Source organism: Castor canadensis, chromosome 9 (genome assembly GCF_047511655.1).
Source record: "Castor canadensis chromosome 9, mCasCan1.hap1v2, whole genome shotgun sequence".
Lineage (NCBI taxonomy): Eukaryota > Metazoa > Chordata > Mammalia > Rodentia > Castoridae > Castor > Castor canadensis.
In genome coordinates, this window is record NC_133394.1 from 53,309,029 (window position 1) to 53,330,771 (window position 21,743).

Genomic DNA, 21,743 nt, shown 5'->3' on the forward strand with positions numbered 1-21,743 from the left:
AATTACTTTTTGAAAAGTGAATTCCTATGTTACTTTCTAATACCTCCACAAACTGAAATTAATGATCTCATTTCATTTATCCTGCCCAAAGCAGGCCACAATTGAAGTTCCTATCATGCCACAAGAGTCCCAGAACCCATCAATGCTTAAACAAATAAACTGATAAGATTTAACATGCTCAAAACACTCCAGAATTTTAGAAAAACCACAATTCCCCACTTTAAAACTTATGAAGAAAGGGGAACTGAACATTTATTTAGAAAGAGGAACTTTTATTCATCTTGCAATATACTAGAAAAGGCCAATATTCTACTAATGACTTGGATTTTAAAACACATATACAGTCCTACAAATCAATAAGCAAAGCCAGCAATTTGTGCATGCTTCGGCAGCACAAATACTAAAATTGGAATGATACAGAGAAGATTAGGTGAGGCTGGGGGTGTAGCTCAGTGGTAGAGTGCTTACCCAGAGAAGATTAGCGTGGCCCCAACACAAGAATGATATGCAAACTTATGAAGTGCTCCATATAATAGAAACAAATAAAACCAGCAATCCAATGAGAAAAGGATATGAACACATAATACAGTGTATACAGTATTAGTACTGTATTCTGTATACAGTGTATACAGAAAAAGGAAACACAGTTCAACTTAAAACATTAGAAAAGACGTTCTTCATTCTCAGAAAAACACGAAGGTCAATGAAAGCTATGAAAAAGTACCATTTCTTTTCAATTAGTAAAGCTCAAAAGGATTCATAACTTGGTATAAAAAGGGTTTGGAGTAATAGGCAGCCGCTTCCCATTCTTGCAGAAAAATTAATTGATTTAGCCTCAGTGGACTGCAATAAGGCAATATTTTATTTAAATGTATTGACCCAATATCCTACTTCTAGAAGTGGATCATACAGATACGTTCATACATAACCAAAGCTATCCATCACTACATTGTTCTTAAAAATAAAAAGATTATTAACCTAATATGTCAATTTCAAGGGTTTGGAACAGTGGTGCACACCTGTAATCCCAGCTAAGTAGGAGATAGGAATAGAAGATTCACAGCTGGAGGCCAGCCCTGGGAAATAAATTACCGAGACCCAAGCTCAAGAAACACTTGACTGCAATTCCAACAGGGCAAGAAGCAGAGGCAGGAAGATCACAGTTCAAAGCTGGCCCATGGCAAAAAAGCACCTGACCCTGTCTGAAAAATAAACTAAAGATGGAGGCATAACTCAAGAGGTAGAGTGATTGCCTAGTAAGCATGAGGTCTTATGGTCCAATCCCAGTACTGCCAAAATAACCAAGTAAATAAAAAAATGGAAGACTGGTTAAAAATTATGGGATATCTATAGAGAAGTGTAAAAGAATGTATTAGGTATAAATATTTTGATAGGAGATAATCTACAATGTTTATTATAAACCAGGCAAACAGGAAAATACATGTGTTTCTGTGCAAAATAATTAACAAGTTAAGTAGGCCCAAGCCCAAAAATTGGCTTTAAATGTATACTGGTGAAAAGACTAAATTGGAGCCAGGCACTAGTAGCTGATACTTGGAGGCAGCCATAGGCACTTGGGAGACTGAGATCAGGATGATCACAGTTTCAGCCAAGCCCAGGGAAAAAGTTTTTAGATTCCATCTTAACCAATAGCTGGGCAGGGTGGCACACATCTGTCATCCCAAATAAGTGGGAGACTGAGATCTGCAGGATCTTGGTTCCCAGCGAGCCCTGGGAAAAAATTTTGCAAGATCCCATCACAACATAAAAAGTGCTGGGTGTGGATTGCAGTCCAGTCCCATCTGGAGAAAAAGTAAGAAAGTATCTCCAAAATAACCAGAGCAAAAAGCACTGGAAGCATGGCTCAAGTGGTAGACAGCCTGTCTAGCAAGTGCAAAGGCCTGAGTTCAAACCCCAGTAGCCAACAAAAAAGACTAAATTAGATACCAATACATTGTGTTCTAGAAAAACACAGAGAGAATAGATATTAAGTTTACTCACCACAACAAATATATGAGTTAATGTATTTATTAACTAGATGAATTGAACCATTCCAGAATGAATATATACTTCTACACAACATATTTTACATGATATAATTTTATCTACCAATTGAAAAAAGGATTCACAAAAAGCCACAATAAGATATCATTAACCACATATTAGAGCAAATAAACTAAAAAATAATGATAATAACAAATGCTAGCAAGGAGGAAGAGAAACTAGATCAATCATACATTGTTGATGGAAATATAAATATATACGGCTACTCTGGAAAATGGTCTGGCATTTCTTATAAAATTAAATAAGTATTTAGCGTACACCCCATGGATTATACTCTTGGTATTTGTCCCAGAGAAATAAAAACATATGCTCATGCAAAAAAAAATCCTGTTTTTCTTTTTTAAAAAGACTAAATAGAACAAAATTTAAACTTTCAAATCACTTGCACATAGTGTAAAATAACATACATATGATTTTGTACCTATCAAAATATAAATATATCTAAGAATATCAAAATACTTATGTATGTAGACATACCTAAATATATGTATCTAGTTAGGTAGATAGACATATCTTATAAACTTAGGACAAATATGGACAAATGTTAAATGAACTGGTAGCAGTCATTGTCATTGGGAAGGGAAATTAACTGGTATCCAGGTCCAGGATGAGGTTGAAGAATATCTCTTTCACTTTATAATATCCAAGTTTTCTAATATGTTTATGTATTTGTATTACCTAATAAAAGGTAAAATAAAATGTTTTAATGAAGTATCTCTATCTATTGCTTTGGCTCTTCAATCAATATATACTTTCTACACACCCAGGATGAATACACACCTGCTTAGTTTGCCAGGTGACTTAAGCAACAGACTGCATTTTCTCACACTTCTGGAAGCTGGAAGTCCAAGATGAAGGTGTTCGTAAGTTCAGTTTCTTGACAGGCCTCTCTCTTTGGCTGGCAAATATTCCCTTTTTCACTGTGTCCTCACACAGGCCTCTCTCTGTGTAATTACATCTCTGTTAATCTCCCTGTGTGTCTCTCCTCTTACATGGGCACCAATCTGAATTAGTTCCCACCCTAAGAGTTCCATTTTAATGTAATTATCTCTTTAAATGCCCTATTTCTAAATACAATCACATTCTGAGGTCCTGGTCATTAGGACTGCAATATACAAATTTTGAGAAGACATAATTCACCCCATAACACATGTCAGATATGATCTTTTCCTAGAACTAGTCATTCTCATTTTCATTCATAAAATTCTTTGACGTGCATGCTCCACATCACTTATTTCAAAAACCTTGTGACCTGATTTTGTATTCTGTTATGCTCTTCATTTGCTTCTTTTATAAAAGACACATTTGCAAAAGTTGTTTATCATTTTTGCTATGCATGTTCCATAAAAGGTTGCAGGTCAAGAATTTTTCCCCTCATCACTCTTTGCATGTGAGCTACTCCAAGCGACTGCATATTATCACCAAAATGAGATCTTCTCATTGCCTTTGTAGCTGCACTCCTCCCACAGCTCATGGTCCTTTATCCCCATATTGGTTTCTCAGGTCACAATGTAAAAATAATTTGGAAGACTTTTTGCTTGTATTTCTTTTCTTTTTCTTTCTTTCTCCCTCCTTACTTCCTCTCTCTCCATCTGTTTCTCTCCTATTTTTTCCATTGTCCTTCTTCTTTCCTTCTTTCTTCCTTTGTTTTGAAACAGGATCTCACTATGTAGCCCAGAATGGACTTGAATTCACCATTCTCCATCTCCCCCACCGAATGCTGAGATTATAGGCATTCACCAACATGCCTGGCCTTGAAGTCTTTTACTGTGATTGAATGTCTTTATTTTTGTTCTGCACTTAAGAATTATTTGTCTAACACTGGATATAATCTAGACACTAGACTATGCCCTAGATATGAAAAAATAATTAAGGTAGGTATGGCCCTACCCTTGGGGTACTTATAAATGCTAGGCATAGATAACAAACCAGAAGGTAAATTCCAATGTCTCATTGCACTCTAATGATTCCTTAACTCTATGTGATAGAAACTAACAAAGACAGCCATAGCAAAGGCAATGACTAACACTTACAAGCTTTAAACATAGAAAGGAGGTTGGTTTCAGACCACTCATTAAACTCCAAGCCATACCTTCAAGACCAGGCATAGCTCTTTGTCTCAGCAACACCATGTGCTGTTTTGGCTTCAATCGCATACTTCCTATGGTAGCAAGATGCTGGCAGAGCTCTAGGTTCTATACTCTCCCTTGCAATTAATTAGACCAACAGTCTCATATCTTCTGTGTCTCATAGACTTTTACTGCATCAATGTTTATCCTTAATCCAATTAGAGTGACAGTAGAGATGCTGTTGACTGGTATAGGCCTTGGTCATGCACTTGACTGTACCATTCATTTGGGCTACCATTATATCACTGATAAAGCACATTCACAGTGATTTCCCATTTTTCTCATTTTAAAGACTTTTTGTTGTACCATGTTATAAATTTTCTGAGAGTTGAACAATGTCATAATAGATCTTTGTATTCAGACCTAGCACTGACATAGGGTAAATATTCAGCAAATGTTATTAAATAAATGAAAGAATGAATAATTACTTATAGGTAACAGAAAATCTTCATAAAACATGTCAGAGAGTATTTAAAAATCAATAAATACTTATCTTTCATTGGAATGTGAAATGCCATACACTTTATTTGAATTGCCATTTAATGAACAGTACTTTAAAAGTGAAGTTACCATTATGGTTACTGCCTATATTTCTCAACTTGAAATAAGATGCATTAATCTAACACTTATTAAAAGGACCTTACATTTTCTGCTAACACTACGTATTCAACTTTGCTGAGTGGTATAAGAATCATGACTACTGCTATAGTTAATACTCATTGAGCACTTAGTGTATGACAAGGTATTTTTCCTAAGCACTACATACATATTAATTTATTCATTCCTCGAAAGCAGATGTGATAAGCTAAAATCATGATAGCATAAAAATGAAAGCCAATGTCATTCTAACAAACACATAACTCAAAGCCAATATTTCCTTTTAATACATATTAATTTGCTTGATTTAGATGAACTCTCTCTTTCCTAATCTAAAAAGATACAATTTTAAAAGAAATGCTAAACTAATCCTAAAGATACAGTCGTACTCAAGAGTTGAAACTGGCTCAGTTCAAGAGGTTTCCAATAAAGCTTTAAGTACGAAATGTTATAGTGATACACTCAAACTTACATATCCAAAATGAAGACATTGCATCAAAATTTATAAAAATGGAGATGAGAACAAGAAAATGTCCACCATTGTAGAGACATTGGAATTAACTGTAACAATAAGACTCAAAGTCAGTAAGAGACACTATTTTCAATGCAAACCAGCAGTTACCACTTTTGCTATGCTTGATATGCTTGTAATTTCCTATAGATGTGATTACTTTCTTATCTGCATAAGCTTATAAACTTTCTGATACAGCTTCAGAAAGTAGCTACCCGTGTCAGCATCATTTAAAAGAAGCAGAACTGAAAGAAAGACACAGCTCAGCAATAGAGTACTTGCCTTCCATATGCAAGTCTCTGGGTTTAATTCCCAGCATTAAAAAAAAAAAATAACAGGACTGAAAATTATCTGTTTGAAAGGATTATTTTACAAAGTAAGCCTCATACTAAAGACATTTTGTACATTTTAATCAAATTGTCCAACAAAGGATAAAGCTATCAATCTGAGAAAGGAAACTGTTCAAAGTCCCAATTATTATACATATTTCATGCATAGCTTTGCATAGATAATGAGACTGAGGTTATAAGATTCCTTCCCACCAATGACCATAAGAGAACAATAATGTGACTACCAGAATACTGAATTTTACAATTCATTGTTCTAACATGACTCTCAACTACTACTACTGCTATACAAATCAACCATGATATCTGGAATTGGATCTCTGTTAATATCCATTTGAAACAGTATTTATTAAACAATTACTGTTTTGCTCACAATTATGTCACTGCTCTAGGTGCTGGTTATATAATAATGAACAAATCCCTTTCCTGCATCCCAGGCATGGACAGCCAGCCACTAGTCAAGTAAACAAACAAATTGGATCATGTTAGATAGTCATGAATATGAAGATATAAAGTACAGCAATGTGATGGAGAATAGATTTAATTTTTAAGTGGTGGTGTTCACAGAGGAAAAAGCAAAGCAAGTATCTCACAGGTTATTATATCAATGTCAGTGCTCTGGTTTTGATAATCTTAAGACATCATCACTGGGAGGCACTTGGCATGGTGGCATATGCCTGTACTTAGAGGTGGAGGTGGGAAGATTATGGTCTGAGGCCAGTCTAGGCAACCACACAATTCTCTATCTGAAAGACAAACCAAAAGTCAAAGGACTAGGCTGTGTCTCAAGTGGTGGAGTGCTCGCCTAGCAAGTATGAGGCCCCAGGACTGCCAAAAATAAAAGAAGCCATCATCAGGGAAAGATGGGTAAAGTGTACTCAAAACACTCTGCACTATTTTTGCAACTTCTAAATAAATAGCTTACATATTGTTCTAAGAAGTATGAAGGAAATGAAATGGAACCAGTGAGAGAATTTGGAGAGTTTGGATGGAGTGATAGGAGAGGTATCTCTGAGGAGGTAGCTTTTGAATGCAAATCAGAAAGATTAGAATTCTGTAAATTGATTTTGTGAAAAGAAAAAGCAGTAGTATTCCAAGAAGGGGAAACAGTATGCAGAGTCCTTAAAGGAGAAAAAAACATGGCATGCACAAGGAATTGACAGAAGATCCATTTGTCTGGGAACAGTAATCAGAGAAGAGATTGGGACAGAAGGATAAGGTCAATGAGATAGGGAAAGCACTTGGGTATTTTTGAGGAATTGTTCTTTTTAGTTTTAAGCCTCAAATCTAGAAGGTCACTTTCTTGAAGGTAAAACAAGGATTGGAGGCATGACTCAACTTGTAGAGCACATGCCTCACAAGCAGGAAGCCTGAGTTTGAACCTCAGTACCATCAAAAACCAATTCTAATGAAGCTAAAATGAATACCTTCACTCTTGCCGCATTGTATAAATTATTAATTTGTGATCAAGAATATCAGTGGTCCTCGCACTTTAATGTGTATACAAATCAGCTGGGAATCTCTTTTAAATGAAGATTTAATTCAAGGTTTGTGGTAGGAGCTGAGATTCTGTATTGCAACAAATTCCCAAGTGAGGTTCTGCTACTGTTTCATATGCCAGTCTTTGAATATCAGGGTTGTATTCCATGAAAACAAGTTTGGAATGTAAGTAAAATTCACTGAGAAGCCACTGAAAGGTTTTAAGAAAAGACATAATGCAATTTGTTTATACTGTTCCTTGAAGCTTTATGAGGTTCATTAGAGTCTTGGTTTATGTTATCCTCTGCTTCCTCCAGCAGGTATTTAGTGAAAGGTTTTTCAAGCTTTTAGGTAACCTTTCAGATGTTAGACTTTGCAATGCATTCCCTTTGGGGCTGAACTCCAAGTGCTGATCCAGGTTGGGTCAGCTAAATCAACTTAGTACGTTAGATCCACATAAGCAGTTGTTGAATGTTTTTGTTTGGGCACTCCCTAAACAATGTTGACAAACACCTCACTCTTGCACACTGTAGAGGGGGAAGTGATTCCCTCCACCTCTTACATGCCTTACATTTAATGTGGACTCCTTCCCTGGACCTAGGAATCAGACTAATCCTAGACTAATTAGCAAGAGAAAAGGACACAATTTTTATTAAAAGACCTTCACAACAGAATGAAGTCCAAAGAAATGACCAAAGCAAAATGTTTTTATACTTTTTAGACAAAGAACAATAAATTAACAAAGACATGACAAAACAAATGGACCTTTGGGACAGGAGAAATTCTAATGATGTCACTAAGAGATATGGTGGGGGTATAAAAGTCAGTGGAAGATAAGAATATCTCCAACTACTTTATTTAAATATGGTTTCGCTAGAGTAGCAAAAGTGGACATAGAATAGAATAAAGGACCAAGAAAGAAGTCCAAGTAGCTAGAGCCATCTGATTCCCAATGAAGATGGTGAAAACACATTGGAGGAAAAAACACCGTCTTAACCAACTGTGCTGGGAAAACTGGAAAGTCACTTGAAGACTGAAACTAGAACCTTATATTTAGCTTATATAAAATCAATTCAAAATAGATCAAAGACTTTAATGTAAGACCAGAAACTAAGAAACTACTGGAGGAAGACATAGAGAAAACACTTCAAGATGTAGATGCAGGCAAAGACTTTCTAAATAGGTTCCAATACCTCAAAAAATAAAAGCAAGGGACTGGGAGTATGACTCAAGTGGTGGAGTATTTGCCAAGGAAGTGCAATGCACTGAGTTCAATCCCTATTGCTGTCCAAAAAAAAAAGGAAAAAGAAAAAAGAAATTAAAGCAAGAATTGACAAGTGGGATTGCATCAAATTAAAATGTTTCCATACAGCAAAGAAAACGATTACCAGAGGGAAGAGACAGCCTACAGAATAGGAAAAAATCTTTGCCAGCTATTCTTCTGACAAGGGATTAATATTCAGAGGATATAAAAAGCTCAAAAAATTGAACATGAAAAGAACAAATAATCCTATCAAGAAATTTGGCAAATAAATCGAGCAGACAGTTCTCAAAGGAAGAGTGCTAATGGCCAACAGATTCATGAAAAACTGCTCAACATCTCTATCCATAAAGGAAATGCAAATCAAAACAATACTGAAATTTTATTTCATCCCAGTTCAAATATCTATCATCAAAGACAAAAAAGATCAAATGCTTGTGAGAATGAGGGAAAGGGAGGAACATTTATGTAGTTTTTTTTTTCTGCAGTATTTAAAAAATTTTTTAATTAGTTTATTCCTATGTGCATACATTGTTTGGGTCATTGCTCCCCCCCACCCCCCGCTTCCAGGCAGAATTTGTTCTGCCCTTATCTCTAATTTTGTTGAAGAGAAAGTATAAACAATAAGACAAAGCATTTTTGCTAGTTGAGATAAGGATAGCTATAGAGAGATTCCTAGCATTGCTTTCATGTACAAATGTGTTACATTCTAAGTTGATTTGTCTCTAACTGTCCTTTTCTCTAGTTCCTGATCCCCTTCTCATATTGACATCTGTCACCTTAAAATTTCTGTATTAGTTCCTCTGCAGTGAGGACATCAAATACTATCATGTTCTGGGTTTCTTACCTATCCCAATACCTCCCATGTGTGCTCTCACCTTATCATATGACCCAAGTCCAACCACATTGGTGCATTTGCCCTAGATCTAAAGTCCGCATATGAGGGAGAACATACGATTTTTGGTCTTCTGAGCCTAGCTAACCTCACTCAGAATGATGTTCTCCAGTTCCATCCATTTACTTGCGAATGGTAAGATTTTGTTCTTAGTCATGAGTGAGTAGAATTCCATTGTTTATAAATACCACATTTTCTTAACCCATTTGTTAGTAGTGGAGCATCTTGGCTGTTTCCATAACTTGGCTATTGTGAATAGTGCTGCAATAAACATGGCTGTGCAGGTGTCTCTGGAGTAACCTGTGTCGCATTCCTCTGGGCATATCCCCAAGAGTATTTAGAATTATTTTAAGAAGCCTCCAATTTTTTTTCCAGAGTGCTTGCACTAGTTTGCATTCCCACTAGCAGTGTATGAGGGTTCCTTTTTCCTCACATCCTCGCCAACACCTGTTGGTAGTGGTGTTTTTAATGATGGCTATTCTAACAGGGGTGAGGTGGAATCTTAGTGTGGTTTTGATTTGCATTTCCTTTATGGCTAGAGATGGTGAGCATTTTTTTATATGCTTTTTTGGCCATTTGAATTTCTTCTTAGGAGAAAGTTCTGTTTAGTTCAGTTGCCCATTTCTTTATTGGTTCATTAATTTTGGGAGAGTTTAGTTTTTTGAGTTCCCTGTATATTCTGGTTACCAGTCCTTTGTCTGATGTGTAGCTGGCAAATATTTTCTCCCACTCTGTGGGTGGTCTCTTCAGTTTGGAGACCATTTTTTTTGTTGTGCAGAAGCTTTTTAGTTTTATGAAGTCCCACTTGTCTGTATTTTCTCTTAGTTGCTGAACTGCTGGGGTTCTATTGAGGAAGTCCTTGCTTATACCTAATACTTCCAGAGTGTCTCCTGCTTTTTCCTGTACCAACTTTAGAGTTTCAGGTCTGATATTTAGGTCCTTGATCCATTTTGAGTTGATACTAGTATAGGTTGATAAACATGGATCTAGTTTCAGTTTTTTACAGATGTTTAACCACTTTTCCCACATTTGTTGAAGAGGCTATCTTTTCTCCAACATATATTTTTAGAGCCTTTTTCAAAAATAAGGTGGGCATAGTTGTGTGGATTCATATCTAGGTCCTCTATTCTGTTCCACTGGTCTTCATGTCTGTTTTTGTGCCAGTACCATGCTGTTTTATTGCTATTGCTTTGTAATATAGTTTGAAGTCGGGTATTGTGATACCTCCAGCATTGCTCTTTTTGCTGAGTATTGCCTTGGCTATTCGTGGTCTCTTGTGTTTCCAAATGAATTTTTGGGTAGATTTCTCAATCTCTGTGATGAAAGTAATTGGGATTTTGATGGGAATTGCATTAAACATGTAGATTGTTTTTGGTAGTATAGCCAGTTTTACTATGTTCTACCAATCCATGAGCACGGGAGATCTCTCCACATGCTGTGGTCTTCCTCAATCTCTTTCTTCAGAGGTTTGTAGTTCTCCTTGTAGAAGTCATTCACATCCTTTGTTAAGTTTACTCCCAGGTATTTGATTTTTTTTTTTTTGAGGCTATTGTAAATGGAATTGTTTCCATATATTCTTTCTCAGTTTGTTTGTTGGTGTTAGGAGACAGCTTTGTGAACTGCTATCTGCCCTATTTCAGACAGCAGCTCATCTGCCGCCTACTGCCAGCTATCTACTATTGCAGGCTTTGTTTACTGAGACTTCCAGTGGAGAGCAGCTTGTTGCTCCTCCTGCCTTCTCTGGTGGAGGGGCATGCCTGCTGGCTACTTTTGCAGTCTCCGTTTACTGAATGTTCACATGGAGAGCAGCTCCTTGCTTCTCCCCACTTCTCCGGTGCACTCAGAGCACCCTACCCCCCTGCTGCGTGTCCTTTTCAGTTCCTTGTTTATTATTCAGTTTCAGGTTTTTTGTTTTTGTTTTTGTTTTTTTTTGCGAGGCAGGGGTCAGTCTGTCAAGGGGGCTATGCTGGTTTGTCCCAGGAGTGGCTGTGGGAGTACCATGTGCCGCTTATCTGCTCACCTGTTGGTCTGAGTCTCCCAAGCAGATTTGGAGCAGGCATCTGTTGGCACAGGAGCCCTCCTGGTTTCTCAGTGTAACATGGTGTGGAGAAGCTTTGTGTGGGCTGTGGGCTCAGGGTGTCGGAGTTTTGCTTCTTCTTGATGGTGTTTTTCCACCAAGTCGGGGTTCAGCACCTCAGCAAGATTTTTGATTTACGGAGGTCATGTTGTCTACTTCCTCCCTCTAGTTGCCATCTTGAATCTCTCACTTACGTATTTTTGATGGGAATATAAATTAGTCCAGCCAGTATGGAAATCACTAAGAATGTTCCTTCAAAAAGTAAAAGTAAGACTAGCACATGATCTTGCTATTCCACTTCTGGGCATATACACAAAGGAGTCACTCAACATACAATAGAGATAACTGCACACTCATGGTTACTGCAGCACTATTCACAATAGTCAAACTATAGAATCAGCCTAGATACCCAAGAATATTTGAATGGATAAAGAATTATGGCATAGATACACAATGGAGTATTATTTAGGTATAAAGAAGAATTAAATTATGTTATTTCAGGAAACTGGGTGGAACTGGAAATCATCGTATCAAGCAAAATAAGCCAGATTCAGAAATACAAATATCACATGTTTTTTTCTCATATGTAGACTCTAAATATAAAAACAAACAACAAGCAAAAAGATATGGACATATAAGGGAACTACCTGGAGGGTAACCAGCAGGGGGCAAGAAAGGTACAAGACAGAGTGATGGGGATAAATATGATTGAAGTACATTGTAATAATGATGACAAAACCATTGTTTAAATGTTACTTGTAGACAATAGATCTAACTAAAGAATAGTAAACATAAACAATGTTTCAGACCTTTTCTGAAAAAGATAGTGTGAAAAACTACAACTCTGTGTTTGGAGCATCAAACAGTTCCTGCTTGACCTTGAATACAGAACTCTTTGTTTAGCCTGTAAAAGGAAGATAGAACAGAATCAGAGAAAGGGGAAAGAAGAGAGAGATAGACACAGACAGAGACAGAGAGAGATGAAGCAGCAAAGGAAACAGTCTAGTGTGGATGAGCTCTCCTGAAGCTCTGGAGTAGATAGCAGCTCAAGACAGGAAGGTTCAAAGGATCATTAGGTTATCTGAGGTCTGGAAAAGGCCAGAGGAGAGAACTTTGTGCTTTGTAACAGAGGCTGACTGAGGGTTTATTGCATACCAGATGCTTCACTTAATATCCTCTTGACTTAACTTAATCTTCCAAATAACCTAATGTGAAGGGCACTCTTCTTTCCTTTAGCTTATAGTGGAAATCACTGAGGCATCAGAAAATGAAACACCTTGCTCAAGTGAACTGGAAAGTCAGAATGGAACCTTGGGCTTGTGCTATGGGAGCCATGTTCCTGCGACCACTACAGACAGACTGTGCGTCCCAAGCATGAAATGTCTTTTGAAGTTTATTCCTTGATTAAATTTGGCTGTGGATGGACCAAGGCACTGACACGTGGTCGTCCATAAAGCCCAATTTCTGATACTCCCTATAAATAGGTTTTAGCATACAGAGCTAAAGAACAAAGCCCGTCTCTCCATTGTGAAGGGTTTACCCTACAGAGTGCTCAGTAATGACAGCTTCTTAGGCAGCATTGCCTTAGTGAAGTTCTAGCTTTGCGCCACGATAGGACTTGAAGCTCCACTGTGCTTATGAATTTGGTTATTTTGAAGTGGCTCGCAATTTGCCAGGTCATTTTCCCCAAAAATCTTTGAAACTTTTCCTGTAAGTGTGAATATATCACTGTTCTATGACTTTCCAAAATCATGTTTGGGCTCAAAAGTCTCATTTCTGTTTTTATACATTAGAATTAGCAAGGACAGGAATGGGACTTGGCTCAAGCAGTAGAGAAGTGCCTATCATATGTGAAACCCTGAGTTCAAACCCTATTATTTTTATTTTTTGAGGTGCTGGGGCTTGAACTCAGGGCCTACAACTTGAGCAACTCCACCAGCCCTTTTTTGTGAAGGGTCTTTTCAAGATAAGATCTTGTGGAACTATTTGCCCAGGTTGGCTTTGAACCACAATCCTCCTGATCTTTGCCTCTTGAGTAGCTAGGGTTACAGGTGTGAGCCACCAGCGCCTGGCTCAAACCCTATTACTACCAAAAAACACACAGCAAGGATAATTATTCATTTTAACTAAGTATAATTAATATATTAAAATATATGTATACATATGTATATATGTATATGTAGTTAATAATTGTAATTAACCTGCTTAATATTAACAAGACACGATTCACAAAGCTGAATTTTCATGACATATTTTCTTCTTTTAGACATTTTTGTTTTCCTAACTTATATAATATTTGTGTTATGTGTCACACTGTATCTTAGGCATCATTTAAGCAGGTAGTATAACTTAATTGTATTTGTAGAATTTGAGTCACAATGTTTTTTCTATGCACATGACAGAAAATAGTTGTTAATTTCTGCATATCTAGTGCAACATTGTTAAAGTAGTTTTGTGGTACATATCTGAGTTATTCTATTGTAGCATTATCTTCTAATTCCTATTTTTATTCCAGAGCCTTGTAAGCTGCTTCAGAGAAACTTGATTCCTCATCATAAAAGGATAATAGTATTCATGTTTCAAGACCAGTTTGAGATTTATATGAAGAAATATTCACGTCACGTCTATTCCTACGCCTGGAATTTAGTAAGAAACAAGAACCCCTACTTGATGCAAGTCACCCTCTGGTGCTCGGGATGCTGAGGGGCACATGACTTAGAAAAGTTCTGCTTTCATGCAAGGAATTCTCCTGAGGGGAAATCAGCCATAAACTTTTAACAAACACTGTCATTTCAGATGGTGATAAAAAGCTCTAAATCAAACAAGGTATATGAAAGAAATTGGCTGGAGGTAAGAATGCTAAGAGAATTCTGACCCTCATGCATGTATTGTGGGATTAATACTTAGGGAAATGAAGACCATAATGAGCATATACTTGCCAACTGAGGTAAGCAAGAGTGAAGAAACAGTACAATTAAATATGGTCAAAAGCATAACTAAATAAATGGCCCAAAAATGTAGATTCTATACTGCTCTAAGATTTGCCTTTTCATGTTCCTTTCTGTAAAACATGATGTTCTGCTAGAACCAGATCATTGTTGATGTCATGAAAATTAATTGCATTTGGATTTTACGAATCACCTTTTTGTTTTGTTTGTCTGGTACTAGGAATTGATTGCATCCAGGCCATTGCACAGGGTAGAAAAGGGCTCTACCACTTGAGCCACACCCCCATCCCATTTATGTGTATTTTGTTTTTGAGGTAGGGTCTCATTAACGTTGACCAGATAGGCTCAAATTGGTGATACTCTTGCCTCTTACTACCAGGTACCTAGGATTACAGGTTTATACCACCATTCCTGCCTCAATCACCTACTTTTGTCAAGTTTGTGGGGGTTTTTTTGAATTTCCAGAATTTATTTTATTGTGCTCAATGTGTATGATTCCAGGAGAGTTGAAAAATTAATTATTTTACATAAATCAATGCTTCCCTATAAATACTTTTGAAAAATTATAATTTTAAATCCTCACATTTTAATTTTTATACAGATTATTTCCACCAGACAGTTCCTGGGAACAAATACTTCTTGACAAACTTCTATAGACTTGCAATAGAAAAATGTTAAATTATTCATTTAAACTGAATTAAACTATGAGTTTTTTTTAAACATTTTATTAGCACACCTTACTTGTACAGGGGGCTTCATTGTGAAATTTCCATATATGCATACAATGTACTTTAGTAAGTACACCTCCACCATCTTTCACTCTCATCCCTCTCTCCCCTACATAAAATTATTTTGACAGCTTCAATATTCTATTTTCATACAAGTATAGAAAATATATTGATCATGTTTACCCTTCTTAACCCTTTGCATTCACCCTCCCACTTTCATTATACTAAGTCCTTCCTCTTAACAGGACTTGTTTTACATTTCTGTCTCTCATTATTTAAGTGTATATTCATTGTTCCAAGGTGTTTCATCATGGTGTTTCATCTTTGAACATACTGTACTTTAATCAATCTAACTCCACAACTGCTTTTGGTATATTTCATTATGTCTTTTTCCTACAGAGATTCTGGGTAAACTCTCTGGAAATAAGAATTTACTGCTGAATTTAGCAATCAGCAAAGAATCCCCGAGTGGGCAGGGCTTAGGTATCAGAGTGTAGATGATGACAGAATAAGAAATCAAAATGGAAAAATTGGAGTTTGTACCTAAGAAGATGGATTCATCCAGATGAAGAGAACCAAGTTCTGAGATTTCAAAGACCTACACTTTTGCCACTGAAAGATAATTTGAAATATTGCTGATTAACTTTGGAGGGCCAGAAAGAAAAAAAAAATTAATTTCTTTTAGGACATAGCCACCCGAGCCATTTGCAATGATTCTGAGATTTGTTGTTCTTACTGGACTCTGTAGAGTTCCTTCTTCTGTCTACTATTTTTGGGATTAATATTTTGGAGAATCAAGAGCATCTAGCTGGGGACAGGGCTCCCATTTAGACTGTTCTCATTGCCTTCCATCTCAGTCATAACTGAGTCCTGCTTTTCCTTCTTAAATGACAATGATTCTTTTGATGTCTGTGAAAGGGACAATTGAGCTGATCCTCAGACTTCATAAATGATTCTCTTCATCCTTCACTTCTTAAAGATCCAGTTAAATCTGAGTGTCTATTATGCTTTCAATGTAATTACCAGGCACAAAAGAAAATGTCATCCTTTATAATCATAACTGGAAAAGACCATTTGTGTTTTCCTCCTGTGTGTGTGTTGAAATTTGCATAATGAGATCATGTAAACTTTACTTTTTTCTCTGCAGCTCACAATAAGAGGCTTTCATAGTGATGCCATGGTTGTTTTTCAGTGTCAGAACCCCAATCTGAAAACAAGTAGTTCAGTGGCCCATAATTTACTCTAGACACATAATGATTTCTATCACTTAGAACAGCTATTGCTAATATTTCACAGACTAGATGATATACTAGAAATAGCTGTGATCTAATTTTGACCTCAATATTTACTATTTTCCCTTTAGGAAGTGAATTCTGAACTGTGAATTTCCAGTGTAATAGGTTTAAAACTATGATATTTTGTCCATATTGGTATTTGGAAGAACAAATATGGAAGAAATTTTTTTTCTGCTTTTGAGGTTTTACAATGAATTTGGTCATCTAAGTTTTATTATTATCCCGGCACTAGAAAAAACACTCAGTAATATGCAAGAACTCAATAAAACATTGCAACAATTCCCTTCATATTTGGTGCTCATTTGATGCAGCCACTTGCCTTCATATGGGCAAACGGTATTTGAGAACTTCAGTTTAGTGCCAAATGCCTAAATTATGGAAACCAATCTGTGAAGATAGGCACCAAGATTCCAAATCTAAGAATCTGGACCAGTACAGATCCACCCTAACCCACACTATTATTAGGCATGACAAATATACATGGCCAGTGGGCTGTCTCAAGGTCTTCATACATTTTATTCATAGCACTAATGTCAAAATATCACAGCATAGATAAATCTGAATTAATTTTTCTCCCACTGTCTCCTTACACTAAACATAGCTAGCACAACAGCCTTCCTTGACTCACAAACCTGCTCTTGCATTTGGTCTAAGGTATGGGGCTGTAGCATCCTGACAGCTTTTCAAAATACAGAGCAGTTCTACAAATTTGAGTCTTCAACATATTGAAATCCAAAATCACAAACCAAGAGGAAATAGCAATGTTGACTTTTATTTGGTGGAATAAGATGAAGCTAAGCAGAGTTGACTAAGAAAATAATTCTGTAAAGGAGAACCAGCCTTTCTTGTTTCATTTCTCTTGAGAATTCTCATTCAGGAATGATTATTGGAAGGGCTTTCCTCATTTACTTTTGCAATACAACAAAGTAAATGGGAAATTTGATGGAGTTTAAATTGTAAATTCATGTGTTAGATGTTTCAAAAAGGGGGACAGATTTTGAATGCTTTTATAATAAAGTAATGATGCATGTTTCAAGAGCCCGCTTATCCTGATTTGAACATTACACAATATATACATGTATCAAAAATGATACCCAGTTAATATGTACAATTTCCATGCTTTCATGAATCAGTAAAAATATCTGAAAAAGTTCCCTAAAAGTAAAATAAATTGGAAATTTATTCTCTCACTGAATAGTGTTTTCAAACCCCATCAACTTCCATTTTCCCACATTTACTCTTCTTGCATCCTGTTTACCTTCAAATTGTACAGCAGCAGATTTCTATATCCAGGATGACAAATTTCTAAATAAAGTTGTGGTTTTATTTATCTATTAAATTCTAATCATATCTTGAGGATTACATCATCTGAACAGAAAATATAGCCATTTCCAGATGTCCTTAAAATCCATTTGTGTGCTTTGGAAAGAAACTTAAATCTTGTTATCTATAAAGATATAATGGAGCTGTAATTCACATTCATTCTGGGAGGCCCAGGCATTTTTTTTTTTAAATGGGAACACAGTAAAGAACAAACATTTAGACAGAAGTGAAGTGTGCCTTCTTAAAAAATTAAGAGAAATGGTCACTGTGGATATTTGCTCACAAACCAAGCATGAACAACTCTACCTAGTCATCCAGACATAGCGGTGCCAAGGCCTTTGAGAACAGAAGCTATTGATTAATGAGCCAAAGTTAAAATATTAAGAACTTATATAAATATTTTGAGGCTCACACACTTTTTCTTCAGAACTAGGGGTGTTTTCTATTTAAAAACACGTTGAGGGTAGGCAATACTGAAAAAAGCATATATGGAGAGAGAGAGAGCATGTGTTTAAGTGCTCAGTTTTAAAAATTAAATTTGTGCCTTAAAGATCACTTTTCAAGGGATGTGTGAAAAGAAAGTAAGTTATAAGGGTAATAGGCTATAGAGACTCAAAAGAAGGATGGAACATGACTAAACAGACATTTTTTATTAGGAAGATGTCACTTGCTAGCTTGGATTTGGGCCGAGAAGGACGAGAAACTGCCTAACGGGTAGTTTACCATTAAAATAACAGATATACCTAAGATTTGTCTCCCTTCCTCCCTTTCTTCTCCCTTTGCTTAGGAAACCATATCCTGAGCATAGTACTTTTTTGTTTTTAAGTTTACAACTAGTTTTATACCTTTACATTTTAGCAAAAAAAATTTAACTTTCTGGTAGTATGGGGGTTCGAAGTCAGGTCCTTGAGTTGTTAGGCAGGTGCTCTACCAATTAAGCCATGCTTACTTAAAAGTTTCTTTTTCCTCTTTAGGAAATTATAACTGTCCTTCATCAATTTTGTTGTTTTAGTAGCTTCTTTTTCTTTTCTAGGAACTATTTCATTCTTTGAAAGGACTAAACGAAATTAGAATATTTACATTGAGGCTTTGGGCCAAAAGGAAATCAGCTTCCTCCTAGTATCAAATATGTTTGGACAAGAAAACATCCAACAAAAAGAGAAAACTGGGTCACCATCTGCTAGAATTTGTTTCTTGACTTTCCCAAAAGGCCCATGTGCTAAAGGCTTGTGTTCAGTTTGTTGTGCTATTGTGAGGGAGTGGAACATTGAGTAGGTGTGCCTAGTGGAAGGAAGGAAGATCATTTGAGGCCTTGAAGGGGACACTAGGACCCAGGCACCTTTCTCTCATTTCACTTCCCAGTAACCATGAAATGAACAGGCTTCCTCTTCCACTTATTCCTACTATGATATATTGCACCAACACAGGCCCAAAGCAACAGGCCCAAGCAAACATGGACCTTTAATAAAACTAAACTTATAATGAGGCATAAGAAGAAATTAACAATAACATAATAGCATAATAAACATAACAAGTACACTGTAATAAAAGCCATATGAATATGGTCTTTCTCTTAAAATATCTGTCATTTCACTTATTCATGTAAATGAAGTACTTTATGGCTTCTCTTTGGTATTTCTGAATGGTCAACACCAGTAATCTTGACCATCAGGGCCAATGTTAAGTAAAATGAGGGCCAATTAAATACAGGCACTGTGATATACTGCCACAGAGACAGTTGGTCTGATAATGAGAGGGTTTACTAAAAGGTGGTTAGCATAAACAGTATGACAGACTAGACAAAGAGATGATTCATGCATGACAAAGCATGATTTTATATTAGCTAGAATTTACGCAATTTAAAACTTATTACTTCTAGAATTTTCTATATTGTATTTTCAGAATACAATTGACTGTGGATAATTGAAATGGCAAAGAGAACTGACAATAAAGAAGGAATATCATAGTTTGAGAAATATATGCAGGTCTTATTTAGGGAACAGTGTTTAGAACACTACCTAAATCAAAGATCTACATGGGAGTACAGAGAAGACAAGTAAGATTACAAGAGTGGGTTGCACTGAAGAGGCTCTTTAAAGGGACATTCTTGAAAAAAGAAATCCAGAAACCCACTGAAGGTTGCCAAATGGGGAAGTCAAACATTAAAATCTGTGGTTTAAGATAGTAAATTTAGAGCAATGTTTATTAATATATGTTCCCAGGAACATTACTAGAGTTATGCCAAAGAGATTCTATAGTCAAGTAAATATAGAAAACAATGGGTTTCTTTATGGCAGCTTTTCTCTAAACCACTTTTCTCTAAACCACTCACATGAACCCTGGGAGACTCCTTTTTTATTCTTCACTGAAGCCCACTAAATTATTCAGGGTACCTGACGGCTTCTTGCTATTATCACTACTCCTTGAGCTCTCCCCCAAAAGGGAACCAATACCTAGTTCAAATATTCTGAGGCAATGCTCAGTCATAAATTGTACACTTCAAAATCTGTAACACAAAAGAACAAACAGAGCATTTCTTTTCATCTTTTCATTTGGCAGAGGTATAAATCACTTCATAAATCATGTGGGGCTAACAAAAAATCTTGAAATTCAAGAATTCTGAGAAAAATTCAGAATCAGTATGAAAATTTATGACCAGTTTCCTCTAAGAACAAGCTATGATACTTTAAAGATTATTTAGGGCTCACATCTTAAAATTAGTGGAGAAAAGTTACAATTTGTAACACAGAGTAACTGCTAATGTTTTTATATCAAGGACTACACACTTAAAAATAGAATAATTTTCAAATTACCCACATCAGATATTTGACATGTATATCATGTTATTATAAACGGAAAACTGTCCAATCGATAAAATTTGTGAAATTCACTTCTTAAGTGAAGTGCCTTAAGTTTGGGAAGAAGATTCTTTATGGGTCTTTTGTGAAGAAAGAAGAAAATGACAGTTTGCCTAACTACCCTCCCTCTGCCCAAATGCATTATCTTTTCTCAGGCCTGCTCTCTAGGTGAACCTGGGGAAGAGCTATGATCTTAGTAGGCATGTTATAACTCCATTAGAATGATCTGGAATCCTTTTTGTTTTTTTTTTTTGGGGGGGGTACTAGGGCTTGAACTCAGAGCCTACACCTTTAACCACTCCACCAGCCCTTTTTTGTGAAGGGTGTTTTCAAGATAGGGTCTCATGAACTATTTGCCCAGGCTGGCTTCGAACCACCATCCTCCTGATCTCTGCCTCCTGAGTAGCTAGGATTACAGGCGTGAACCACCCGTGCCCTGCAGATTTGGAATCTTTTACAAGTTTTCTTATGTGGTGTAGACAAAATGTGATTTAGTTTATATTCTGATTCTCCCACAATGGTCCACATGTTGAAGGCTTGCTACCAAATGTGGTGGTATTGGGAGATAACCTTTAAAAGTTTATACCTAATGGGTGGTGATTAAGTCACTGATGTATGCCCTTGCATAGGGTGTGGGACGTTCAACCCTTCCACTCTCTTTAAAAACTGCTTCCTTACCATTAGGTGAGCAGTTTTTCTCTGTTAAGGACTTCCACTGTGATGTACTAACCACAGGACAAAAATCCATGGGGTCAATCAAACACAAAATTGAACCTCCAAAAATGCAAGTCAAAATAAGCATTTCACATTTAGGAGTTTATTATCTCACTTGTTTTGTTATAGTAATGAGAAGCTGAGTAGCATAGAAAATGATTGCCAAACATTTTTATGAATGAGCCACAACAGTCAGTAAGAGCCAACGTACTGGAGCCATAGGTGCCCATGTTGCCCAAGCCAGACAGGAAGTCTCCGTAAAGACCACGGGAACTGGGCACTTTCACCCCTGCCAATGTTTAGATGAAGAAACTGGCTTGGAAATGTTGTCCAAGATGACAATTCCTTCTATGGAGAGAAATAAAGTTGAACTTAGGTTTGTTAAACTCCAAAACTCACAATTTTTTTTTATTATTATACTTTCTCTTTTATGGTTTAGTCAATCTAGTGTTCTGTCTTCTGAATGGGAAAGGAGAAGTGGACTTACTGCTATCATTTTTTCCTTAACAACCTATAT

General features: G+C 36.4%; 1 protein-coding gene and 1 pseudogene across 1 annotated transcript in view; one reads left to right on the forward strand and one right to left on the reverse strand.

Moving 5' to 3' along the window:
* Window positions 1–376: 376 nt before the first annotated feature.
* On the forward strand, window positions 377–535 carry LOC141411171 (U6 spliceosomal RNA; annotated as a pseudogene).
* A 2,924-nt stretch (window positions 536–3,459) lies between these two features.
* Window positions 3,460–21,743, reverse strand: part of LOC109676405 (uncharacterized) — a 96,572-nt gene continuing 78,288 nt past the window's right edge. Inside the window, exon 10 of the mRNA XM_074041113.1 lies at window positions 3,460–21,574. The gene's annotated coding sequence lies outside the window, so the exon portion shown is untranslated. The remainder of the gene's footprint in view (window positions 21,575–21,743) is intronic.